Raw genomic sequence first — 4,824 nt, 5'->3', positions numbered from 1 at the left:
GTAATTATAGGGTTCCTTTTTATTTTTTATTTATTTGTTTATTTTAATTTCTTTTCTTTTTAATTCATTTTTATTTCTATTATTTTATTTCTTTTTTATTTTCACTTTTTTATCATTTTTATTTTTAAAATATATTTTTCTTTTTATATTATTTATCTTTCATTTTCTTTCTTCTCATTCCCACCATTTACTTCTTGTGGTTCTAAGTAATCGCTCGTATTTTTTTTATATTTTATTCTTTTAGATAACTGTATTATTATTCTAACTTTTGAAACTGCACCTCTTAATATTAGAAAGAGTGAATCATTAACAAACTTGGCATATAATGAGTGATGTTATTAAAATAGAATTTCGTTGTGAATGAGGTTATATACTTGTATTTTCCTTTCTTTTGAATTATATTTACGGAATTTGATATAAGAGTGTTACTTTCTCTTTTAGATTTTGAATTTAGGTTATATTTTCGATTTTAATTGATTTGCTTTAGTATTATTGACTTGTTATTTCACATTCCATACTGTTTATTTTTCACTTTCAATTAATAGATTTTTTTTTTGTCAAACATTTGAATAATGTTATGGCATTATATTTATAAATATTAAACATTTTTTTTATCAAACATCCAATCCATGATGTTCTCACAAAAAAAACTGCTTTTAATTTTTATAATTAATTAAAATTAAAATATTATTAATTTAAAACATATATAAATTTTACAATATTAGTTACAAATACATGATTATTAATTACTATATTTTCAAGAAACAATGTGTTGTTAAATGCCTAATTTAATACTATTATTTATAAAGGCACGTATTTTTCAAGTATTAATTTTAATTTTTGATAATTAAATTTTATTTTTAAATTAAACTAAATGCGTAATTACACTTGTGTAACTAAACATCACGCTTGTAATTGCACTGTAATTATGTTATCACAACCAAACAAGTCCTCGTAATTATTATACTATACTAGGCTGTGTAATTACTGTCCTAGTAATTACACCAATTCCAATTACTAGGTGGCTTTCCAAACATACTCTTAACTTATTCTTATCATAACTCAAAATCAAAAGATCGCGAGTTTTATCATTATCAATGGTCTTTTTCTTTTCTTTTCTTTTCTTTGATGTTGGGGGAGGACAATAGCGACATTCATATTGGTCCTAAATCAATTTTATATTATTTGTAAAATATCGAAGAACTTGTTTGAAAAGTTATATTTTAAGCAAAGTAATAGAAGTAGCTTTTCACTCGTAAAATAATTTAATTTTTGAAGTAAATATGTTCAAGCATAACTTAAACTTTCGGATGTTCTCTTTAATCTCATTTTTTTTTTTAGTTTGAACCAAATATTCCTCCGCCTCAATTTAAGTGTCTTATTTTTTTTTGTGGTTTGTCCCAAAAAGAGCGTCTCTGTCTAAATTTAGCAAGTTGACAAATCAAACATCGTACATGACAAGTTTATAATCATAAGATTCAAATGATATTTTAGTATATTACACACATTTTACCACAAATTTCAAAAAGCTCTTTTTATTTTTTAAACTTTGTACCTAATTAAACGAAGACATTTAAATTGACCGGAGGAATTATTACCCAAGCGCCTACGTGTATATTTGTACATATGTCAATTATCTGATTTATATTTTGATTTTTGAAGTGCAAAGTGGAGGGTAAAACATCATCTAAGCGCAGTCCACTAAAATATTGGGGCATTTAAAGCATCTCCGACAAAATGCCAGGAGAAAGAAAAGATGAGAGGCACAAAGTGACAGGCTAATGTACCCTAGCTTTGTCAAAAACCAAAACAACAAAAAGCAAAAATCTCATCACTACTACCCCTACTAGATTCCTACCCCATACTCTTCTCTGCCACTACCAATATTTAACTTACCTTTCAACTCACCCCACCCTTACAAACCCGCTACTCTACCCCACCCCCTACTCCTGAAGATACCAAGTATATAAGTGATAAAAATTGAAATATGATTTTCAATTTATAATTTAGTCACACATTATGCTATTTCTATTGGCCTTGTTTGTTCCATTAGGGGCTGGTTGGTTTAAAGAATTAGGTAGGTTATTCTGGTATTAAGGATTATATTTATTGTGTATTTAGTTGGAGATATTAGCTAAAATTGGTATTATTTTTATACGAAAATCTTGATATTGACGGGACAAGTGTAACGGAAGCAAGGGTGAATCAACCACTTGTATATAATCTAGACAACAATAATAATAAATGAGATTACAATCACTAATCTGTTGAAGCTCTTACACCGCATAACAATCCAGGTCTGCAGTCTTCTGCTATGTAACTTTGTATTCTATGAACAGAGAATACTCGTGTGGGCGAGTATTACGGCTCAGGAAAAAGTCTGCCTCTTAGGGCTGAAAAACATTGTTATCCACGTCTTAGGGTGTAAACTCTAGTCCAAAACGTTTAGGCTTACTTTTCCTCCAATAAAATTATTTTTCATGTCCAAGAATAATTAGGCATAACAGAGACCACATAGTAAATAATGAAGCTTCCAATTGTGGCATTAATTCGGAATATGAATGAATTAATCCTATACAGTAAATTAGAGATTATTCCATTAAAACTGTAATTGCACTCCTCATTTTAATTTGAAACCTTTAATTGCATCTTATTTGTGTTAAGGTTACATATAACAAACAATTTATTAATCAGTGACAATTTGATTCATTACCTAATTAAATCACTTATACTTCCGCTTAGCTTATATGATGTGACAAATAGTAAATCCACATGCAAGGTTTTCACATGAAAACCTATAAGCATCCATAAAGGGGTATCATCAATCTCAAAGTCGAAACATGAATTTTATTAACTAATTATTATTTCACAAATGTTATTTGGTACTAGGGGTGTTCATGGGTCAATTTGGGTCGGTTTTGGGTTAAAACCAAAACTAAACCAATCTAGTTGGTTTTAAAAATATTAAAACCAAATCAAACCAAATATAATACATATCCATTGGCTTGGGTCGGTTTTTGGATTTTTAAGAAAATTAATAGCATTTTTCTCTTTCATGTTTTCCCCCCTACAATTAGGAGAGTATTTTATATCCTTTTGCAACATATAACCCGTTATTACCCTTTTATTGTGGTAGCTATAGTTTTTTGCATTATGGAGAAAATGTCTTAGGATTTATGATTCTAATTAAGTGAATAAAGTTTATAAGAAATACAAAAATAAATATAGGTAAATCTCATATAGTTGTTTCTTTGAATAAATGAGTTTGAATTCATGGATTTCTTTTTTAAAATCGACTTAAGGTATAAAGTTCACCAACTTATTAGAGATAATAAAATTTTACTCAAAAAGTATATAAATTAAGTATTTATAAATATTCATATATTGTATATATATAATTATAAATTATGTATAAAATTTATCGGTTCGGTTCGGTTTTTTCTTCTGTCTACTTTCAGTAAAATCAAAACCAAATCAAATATCATCAAGTTTTATAAAAATTCAAAACCAAACCAAATCTAACCCAAGTAAATATCGGTTTGATTTTGATTTCGGTTTGGATCGGTTTTTAACCAAACTGTGAACACCCCTATTTGGTACTACTATCCAATCGATCATGCATACATTGACTCACAATTGGTAAGGTAAGGCCTAGCCCCTCCCCCCCCGCTTGTACTCCTCCTAAAACTCACAACTGAGTCGTACCTTTTGATAAACTAATGTAATGGACAAATCACATTGATCATAATAATTATATCAAGATTAAGAGTATAAGTACATTTAATGAGCTAGAGAGGTTTTTTTTTATATATATTCAGTACAAAAAACACTTATCTCTAGGTCCGTACAACACACACAAATTGTATTAGCACAAGAAAAAAAACCGCTCACATACTTAGGAAAAATTATATTTTAATCTTGTGCTACAATCATCAAGATATACTGTCCAGTTTCATCATTGATTGTGAACATATAAGAACCGACAATTTACTCGTCCGCACACGAGCTAAAGCTTCATCCACTAAACCGTCTACTATATAGGTAAAGGAGATACATTTGCAAGTGATCTATTTAAAATAAGACTTTATTGAATTGAATAAATAAATAAACAATTGTTTCATAAGGAATAAAGCATAGTCCTATAGCTAAACCACATAGTTAATGGTATGACTGCTATCTCCGTCTAATGAGTGCCTCCTCCACCAGTACTTTGTCGTCCTCGTCCTTGATGCACTTCACTTGATCCAGGTCACGGGTGCTCCTCTCTCTCGCCTTAGAAAGCTTGTATAACTTCTTGTCCCTGCCTCAGCCCTCTAATTCTATATACAAACGTTTAAAAACTGTTGTTTTTGTCGCTGTAACCGCTAACTTTGCCTCATTCTTCGCCATCTTGTACCCTTCTCTATACGTCCACTTTTCCTTCTCGTCCGTACTTTCGACTTGCTTCGCATACGCCATTTTTTTCGTCTCCACCTTCCCTTGGACTACTCCATTCCACCACCAGTTCGCTCGATGCCCACCAATCTACCTCTCTCGAGACCCCTAGCACCTCTCTAGCTACTTTCTTAATGCAACTAGCAGTCCTATCTCACATACTGTTCGCATCTCCACTGCTCCCTCAAGCCCCTATAGCCATCAACTTCGCCCCCATCTCACGGGGACTGGCAGCAATCAAGCTACCCCATTTGATCCTATGTCGGTCACTTACAACCCTCCTCCTCTTCTCGTTCTTCTTCCTCCTGTTGATCTCCAAATCTGTCGCCAAGAGCCTATGTTGGGTCCTAAGATTATCGCTCGGAATAACCGTGCAATCTCAACACAGAC

The sequence above is a fragment of the Lycium barbarum genome, chromosome 6, assembly GCF_019175385.1.
Source record: "Lycium barbarum isolate Lr01 chromosome 6, ASM1917538v2, whole genome shotgun sequence".
Lineage (NCBI taxonomy): Eukaryota > Viridiplantae > Streptophyta > Magnoliopsida > Solanales > Solanaceae > Lycium > Lycium barbarum.
Note: the sequence above shows the minus strand (reverse complement) of the source record.